The sequence below is a fragment of the Lagopus muta genome, chromosome 8, assembly GCF_023343835.1.
Source record: "Lagopus muta isolate bLagMut1 chromosome 8, bLagMut1 primary, whole genome shotgun sequence".
Taxonomy (NCBI): Eukaryota; Metazoa; Chordata; class Aves; order Galliformes; family Phasianidae; genus Lagopus; species Lagopus muta.
In genome coordinates, this window is record NC_064440.1 from 31014724 (window position 1) to 31023049 (window position 8326).

Sequence of the window (8326 nt, forward strand, 5' to 3'; positions counted from 1 at the left end):
TCCATACTTAGTGGCTTCCTGGATTCCCATTTTGCTTCAGGTTGGGGCTGAATGGAAGTTCCTCCCCTGTTAAGTTTGCACTGACATTAAAAAGCAGCCCGAAGCAATTCAGAAGTCCCATTTCTAGAGAACATCTCAAGTTCTGTGCTTACTGTTGCTCATCACAAAAAAAAATAATAATAATTTTAAAAAAAAATTGGTTTTTTATTCTTAATTAATTCCATTAAAAATAAATTTTAAACAGGCTCTCCCTCTCCTAATTTTATGAACATCTTATATGCTCCTAATTATTTTAATTTCTATTAGCCTGCAGGCCATACCTTGTTTTCATAACAATTTCTCTCTCCTATACCACGTGTTCCAACATCTGTCTTATCTTTTTGTTCTTTTGTTTTCAGCATCATTGTGCATCAGCACTGTATTTTGTGTATTCTGCTGAGTACACGCGGAGCCTTTTCCAACTTGGACAATTTTTCCTAAGTCTGCTCTGACCAGAGAAAATACATTCAGTGAAACGTCCAAATAACATAACAGAGGCTAATTAAATTAACTTTTGCCCATTATTTTGTGAGCCACCAGCATCCCACAGCCAGTCATTTGTTAACTAATAATAGGTGCATTATTTATCGCGTACATTGTTCCCTGACTTCAAAATGCTCCTAATGCCAATTCCTTTCTTCTCATCGCTGATAAATAATATTAAATTTGCTCAGAGGACCCACAAGCAAAATTGTAGCATATTAATTGTCTTGAGCTACGTAAATAATATTCACCACAAAAAAAAACTGCTTAATATAGTAAGACTACATAAATTAACTAACACATACAAGAAAATTAACAAGAAATTACATGAGGAATGCTTTTACCTGTTATTCTTATATAACCATTCATTGCAAATTACAGCTAACACTATTAGCTGTAATTGCTTTCTGTTTGTTCTTATTCTCTTTTCACTACTGGTTTTGGAGCCACATTTGTTCTAATAAGTATCAGAAATACGGTCAGATCTATCATTCTTATTTGGCCACCATGCTTTCTGTGTAGGTCAAAGTTTGATCTATGGAGTCCAGAGACATGTCAGTTGAGAACAGTCAGTATAATAGCTTTTCTATCCTGTTCCTCTTAAATCTCTGTCTAGTACATCGCATATAATGTTGAAATATATTTTGCCCCTACCTGGTGTTATTCGATACTGATGGGGGTAGTGATGAATAGAGAATGCAAATTTACTGCTTTTGTTGCTCAACAAAGACCTTGCGGAAGTCCTTGCATTTCAGGTTTCGTTTGGGGAATAAAGTCACCATCTGCTGTATTATTTCCTCCCTAAAATTACCAGCTCATGCCAATGTAAATTAATTTCTTATTAGCTTGCATTACCATCAGTATCTTCCTCTGCTGCATTCCGGGCTCTTCCCTTTCACAAAGTAGTCATGAATTTGCAGTTATGTGGAGTTGATCAAAACTATGATGCTATGGGAAGGGTTATTAGGAAATAAAAGACTGGAGAGACTCTCATGTTCTTATAGATATTCTGTCACTTCACCAGGTGAGGAATGAGGAAACTGCTGCAGAAAACAAACGGCAGCTAGTTAATGGATTTTCTTACAAGCCGCATATTTTCTTGACAATAACTGTGAAGACCATTGCTGCAAAAGGCCAACAGAGAATTCAGATCTATACTGGCAGGTCAGCAATCTTTGCCTTGGGTTTCTGTTGCAGAGCAATACTTGCTAGTTCAGGCAAAAGTTTAATTGTAGTTTTACAGTCCAGTGATAACCCTGACTAAAATTATCTCTTCTAGAAAACTGAGGTATGTGCAAACTAAAATTAAAAAAAAGGGAACACATTACTTGTCTAAGATGCATTTGTTCATTCCTTCCCCTAAGTGGTTTAGTGGCTTGAGAAGATGATAACCTTTTCTTGTAACATAATAATGCCAGGCCTCAAACCAATTTAAAGACCATGGAGCACACTGCTGGTCTTCCTAACGCGCCCACGTAATAGTCCAGATTTGGTGCCTTTTGACTTCCATCTGTTCAGCCCAATAAAAGACGGATGTTGAGGCATCATTTTCCTAGCAACAACGCCATCATAGCAGCTGTGAAACAGTGAATCTCCTCCACAGTACAGATTTTTGCAAGCGCAGCATGTAGGCTCTTCGTCACTGCTGGTAAAAATGGAAAGCTAACGGTGGTGACTGTGTTGAAAAGGAGTGTTTTGTAGCTGAGAATTTACTCTATCAAACAGTGCTGTACTCTTTGTTTTAGTTTCCATGGAAATAAACAGGAGGCGTTGCTTTCAGAGTGACCTACCTACTTCAAATTTGAAGATTTGAGGTTTTGAAGGTATTTAATGCATATTGCATTGATAGAAAACAACTCCAACATTATTGATAAAAGTAGCAATTCCCTTACTATCTACAGATGAAAACATTTCACTTCCTGCAGTGAATGAGTATACAGGATGATTATGACTTGTTAAAAACACCTCAACTATTGATGAAATCTATACAGGTTAGACAATGTCAGTTGTCAGAACAGAACATAACCTGTATTATAAGGAAAGCATAAATAAAAAATGCAATCTGACTCAACAATGCACCCAGGAAAGACTGGATCGAGTTACTGATCACTACAGAGAGAAGGAAGATTCCCTTTTACAAGTCAGAAGAGGAAAGTACATGTCATTTGGTAAGGCCAAGATGCTTAGTGGCTGAAGTGTCCCTCTGTCACAGAGCTCTGCAGTTATCTTAGTGAGCATAATAAAATCTGAAAGAATTTATTACACTGAACTCATTCAATTTTCAGGCTCTAAAAGGAAAAACAGCATTAATCACTGAAGAGAGACTAAAATGTAGTAGGATCGTGGCACTGTGTCCTGATTGCCATTTCTAGTAACGAGTCACCTGCACAGCTACCAAGTTCACTAAGCCTCTGGAGAGAAGCTTGTGGGGTACACTCGGTCTAGACTTTTCCTGGCCTTCCTGGTCCTTATTTTGCTGTAAAAGCATATATATTTTTAAAATGTACAGCACTGCTATAGTTTTGTACAGACAGTAGTAACAAGCTCTTGTTCTGTGTAGAATGAAATAATGATGCTTCTAATGTAATGACACGGCATGGAGAAACACAGGCCTGGTGTGATGGGGACATTTCGAGGACATGGATGTCCTTGAATGGGGACATGGAATACAGACAGAGGACAACTGGCAGAGTCAGACTGGAGGTCTTGGAGCACACCAGAAACATTTTTAGGGCTAAAAGAATGAATCTAACTGCTCCACGTACAGCAGCTTTGCAGGTCACATGGACTTACAGACCATTGAAGAAAAAGTAAGGTGTAAAAGGTTTTAGTAGATACCTAAAATAACCTTAAGCAATCCCCAGGATGAGGAGAAAGGAAGCATCAACACCAACTTCATATTGCTCCTAGTGCAGGGGGTGGCAGCAAGGAACACGTGTATAATTAATTGAACTGCATTGTTATTACTGAGCCTTAATGCAATGATACTCTTTTCCTTACCTTTTTTTTTTTTTTTTTCCCCATCCTGCAATTGTTAAACCTGAACTAATAATAACAATAATTATATGATTAAGATTTCAATTATCATCCCCAGAAATTCTTAGTTTTACACATTATATGCATGCCTGTTTTTCCCATAGCAGAACTTTGAGCGTAACAATGTACCTTTTAAAACATACGATAACAAGTTTGGTCTCCACATGGAAGTATCTTCACCAATTTCACACTGGTTCAGTCCAGGGTTCTCACTCTCCTTGAATCACCACTGTCTTTAACGGGAGTGCCATGCACACACTGATCTACGGGTGCTTTTTAGGGGGGCAACTAGCACGGAGTTCATCTGGATCACTGATTTTCCATGAATGAATTACAAGCTCCTGATCAATATCTTTCATTTCATCAAGCAGATGAAATCTTGAGTGCACACAGATATGCTATAAATACCTAAGGAGCCGTGAGTTTTTTTCTGTTATCTCAAAGTGACCAGGACCAAGACTTCAAAAAAAATCTCTGTAAACTAGATCAATGCCAGACTCAGTAAGTTAAGAAGAACCTCTAAGGAAACATCAGTGAGCCTGAGGGTGTGGGTATGACCTATGGATGGCAATAAATCATCAGAGGGGGATGTCTTTGAAATGAGAATATTATTACAGGTTTTTCAAATATACTCACTGTATGAAAGTCTGAGTCAGACTCTTCCAGTACTTGCAAAGTAGCCCTCTCTTTGACGTATGTTTTGATTTCCTCCTTGTACTTCACCTCTGCTGTCATGAAAGCTGCCATTATGTATAGTCACCTGTCATTCTTTGCTTCACAATTTCACAAATGCTTATTGTGCCCCTGATATAAAGTGAAGGAAAATTCAAATAGAGTTGCATAAAGCCCTTCTTCATTTCTAAAATAGTCTGGGATTTGAATGCCACCTGCAAAAACTGGATCTGAATTGCTGAGAGTTTGTTTTGACAGATCCCAATGGAGATGCCAACTTACCTCTGCCTCCAAGCCTGAGACTTGTCAGAGATCCCTGAAAAATACCACTCCTGTTAGAGCTGACTTTTAGCCACGTACCCCTGCTGAAATCGGTAGGATCTGTATTCTACTCAAGCCAGTGGGTTGGCCATAGCTCCACCTGCTACTTGAAAGCCTCTAATGATTAATGGACCACGCTGTCTCTCAGTAACCTCTCCCACCACTGTCTGAATCAAATTATATATATTTCATGTATGCGTATTTATATGCATGAGGAACTTCGAATTCTTTTCTTCCCATAGAAGTTGGCATTGAGATTCTATCAAAATGTTCAGACTTAATCCCCAACGCTTCTGTGCAACTGAAAAAAATAATAATTTTAAAACATGAGAATGTTGTGGAGTTTTTTTACTATTTTAAAAATCACGTTGTCTTCCCCCACTGAGATCCAACCAAGGCTTTCAGTTTTATCAGCTGGAACTGTTGAGAAATTTTTCCATCACAGCAAAGATAATGGCAACATAGTGAAGTCTGGCTTTCCTCACGTTTTGAGATTTTTGTGTTGAAGAATGCTCACTGATTGATTAATATAAAATCTGAATTGCAATAAATATACATGAAATACTTACCAAATGTAATAATGCATTTGAAATATACGTTTCCATCATGTTCATGTAAATATACATTCCAAACTCCAGGAGAATTATTTCATCCGTGACAAATTTAAGCCGTTGAAGGCTGTAATAGCTGCAATACTTTACAATTCACCTCACAATGTATTTTGTGACCTGGTTTTTAAAACATTAAAGAGGAAAAATCTTAATAGCAATTTATTCTATTCATGTACTGTAAAGAAGATGCAACATAAGCATAGCTGCATGAAATCAGTCATTCTGTTTAATTTGTTGTTTTTTGTAATTTGAAAATATTACTTTGCTCTGAATATTATTATACTAGAAAATGAGTCAGGCATAATACGAGGGCTGCTCCAAAAGTACCGCCTCCCATTTTATTCTGTTGGCCCACAGTGTCAGCAGTGGATGTTGGTGAAACGGCAGTAGGGGTTGAAGCTTCCCACCAATACTCTGCTACATTTTGTTACCATGCAACACATGGCTGTAATTTACCTAACAGTCTTGATGGACATATAAAATGTATTCTACCTACTCTACAGATACTTACTGATGTATTTGTATAGAGTTGCACCAAAATACAAAAGCAGCTATAGTAGGTTCATGTGATGATTTACGAAGCTAAGTTCTGCTTACAGAGAATTATTACAGTGTAATCTGAAATAGCTATGAGGAAACCCAATGAATGCTTCAGGAAAAGTTCTTTGCCCATTCATAAGGTGTACTCACTTGAATTCACTCGGTAAAAAGCTCTGTTGGACTTCAACCATGTGCATGTCTTTGGCACAAAGTGAATATGAATTGTGGGCATTATTCCAACCAGGATATTTTCATCTTTATTTCATTGCTTATTGTCTCTGCACTATGAAATTCACAGCAATGAGCTAAACTTCAGTTATTCAAGTGAAGTCCTGCCTACATATTTTTTAATGAGATCAGATTTTGCCTTATAAGCTGCCAAGATTAACTGTTATTTTCCCAATACTTTCTCTGTTGCAACACCAGAATGCACATGTGGAAGGATTCCACGCTATTGTAAATGGAAATGCGAATCAGAAGGAAAAAAAGATCAACAAACCAAATCAACCAACCAACCAAAACCAAGGGATGATGTATGGGAACTGCTGAATCATGGCCTGAACATCTGATTGATGACCTGAGGCAAGCAATTCACTGTGCTGCTGGAAGTGAACTGGCTGCACCTCTCCTAGACCCATTTAAGAGCTGACTGCCAGTGGAGAAGAATCTCTTCCGGAGTTATGCAGTGACTCCAGTATGTGGGTAAGCATTCTATCCATTCTCTTTTTGTTATGATAACCTGCTTAGCCAAACTCTCTCGTTTATTTCATAAGATCTTTATATCCATTGATTATACACATGAAAAGCAAGTTACTGTAGAATATTTGACTCGTTAGTAGATGAGTCTAAAGTCAAAGTTTAAATTGAGGCAAGCATCGTTAAGAATCTTCAAAACAAAATGCAGCTCAGAGATGATGAGAAAATGAGAATACCCACTTGTTTCATAGATTCAATGCACCCAAGAGAAAACGGTCACCTATCTGGCTGCTCCTATTAAGATCCCTTTGTTAGTTAGAGACCCTGCACTTGAAATGCGTTTGCAGATATGGCATCAATTCTGGAGCTTGCATTTTAAACCATGGACATCTGAATAGCAGGCAATGCAAATAAGTAACAGGGTTAGGATCTACCCTCCGGTAAGGAATGCTTACAGCTATCAGGTTTTCTCTCTATGTAATTGAAAGCCATTGATTAAAACGGTCAAAATGAAACTGTTTGCTTTAGAGCATAATCTCTTTACAGATCAGAATTAAATTCATAACAGCTGCAACTAAGATCATGCTCCTAAGCCTCCAAAAAGAATTAAGGTGGCTGGAAGGGAAAACATTAATCATGACAGAGTAAACCTGATGAGAAGTAGAATGCGATAGGCACGAAAGGCCTGTTCAGGTCTCTTTAGCTACGGAACATGCACAAGCTGATAAGAAGTTATATGTTCACACATGGCTAGAAAAGTCTTCTCTTTCCATGGTGTGCATATTAAGTTTCTTGACTTTTTTGGATAAAGCTTATTTCCAAATATCAGGCTTGTAAATATCCTGTGTGAAAACAGTTCATTGATGACATCAAAATATGCCATTCAAATGTACTACTTTCTGTTTAGAAGCTCACTGTATGTACCAGACCTATGATAACCATCTGTGCTCTATCTTATGACACAGCATCCATCTAGAACATTAAGATAATAGAGGGGAAAAAAAATCACATTCTTTCAATATGAACTGAAAGAAACATATCTGCACTTTTGTTGTGGGCTATGCTATCATTTTTCGATCTGAAATTTGTACCCATCAATAACCTACTATAAATACACACAAAAACACTGGTCATCATGCTCCCTGCAAAGAGAGTTACTCAAAACTTGTGCATTTTCAAAATGTACAATTAGTTTCTGATTTTAAAGTACATTAAACAACACACTCAGGAAAACAACGACAACAACAGCAACAACATAAACAGCTGCGTTGCACAACAACAACAAGAAACTGGTATTTTGGTAAGATCAGATTCATCTGATACATGTAGTACCTGTTTAGAAGCCAACTCCAGAGCATTACCAGATCTGTTGTCTCTGACCTCTCCTATACTGTTCTTCAGAAACAAGGCTGAAAATGAGTTGTGGGGGCTTCTGAGGTCATTCAAGCAGCCATAAGCCTACCTGCAAATCAATTTTTGCTTAAAACAAAATGGCTGATTGTGCTTTTAAGAATACTGGCTGACCACGTGATACTGCTTTTACTCCAACTTTGGGTTATTTCATTTTGTAAGAGCTATATATTTTGTGATAAAAAGTAAACCATGTCATCGATCAACCATTTCCTGCACTTTCTAACTTTATCCTAGGTATTTCAGCTGCCCATCACTGATAAATGCAGGTTTGCTTTCGATAGTTACAGAGCACTGATTGTACCTGGTTCCATGTTTCAATATATCGCTGAGCACAGACCAACATGCACCAATTAGCATTTTCCAAGCAATTATCAGGTACAGTGTTGCAGCTTGGACATGTTGAAAACCACTGTCTCACTGCTCACATCCAGCTGCCTTCACTGGCACAGTAGCAGACCTACCGAAATCAATCTGCATGGCACTGTGTCAGGTACTTGCAGCACCCACAAACACTG